The sequence below is a fragment of the Bison bison genome, unplaced genomic scaffold, assembly GCF_000754665.1.
Source record: "Bison bison bison isolate TAMUID 2011002044 unplaced genomic scaffold, Bison_UMD1.0 scf7180017864525, whole genome shotgun sequence".
Taxonomy (NCBI): domain Eukaryota; kingdom Metazoa; phylum Chordata; class Mammalia; order Artiodactyla; family Bovidae; genus Bison; species Bison bison.
The window spans coordinates 8806295-8806576 of NW_011495076.1; positions in this window are offsets into that span (position 1 = coordinate 8806295).

Here is a 282-nt window from a genome sequence, read left to right on the forward strand (position 1 = left end):
TCCACTGTTTCTCCATCTATTTCCCATGAAGTAATGGGACCAGATGCCATGATCTTCGTTTTCTGAATGATGAGCTTTAAGCCAACTTTTTCACTCTCCTCTTCAACTTTCATCAAGAGGCTTTGTAGTTCCTCTTCACTTTCTGCCATAAGGGTGATGTCATCTGCATATCTGAGGTTATTGATATTTCTCCCAGCAATCTTGATTCCAGCTTGTGCTTCTTCCAGTCCAGCGTTTCTCATGATGTACTCTGCATATAAGTTAAATAAGCAGGGTGACAAT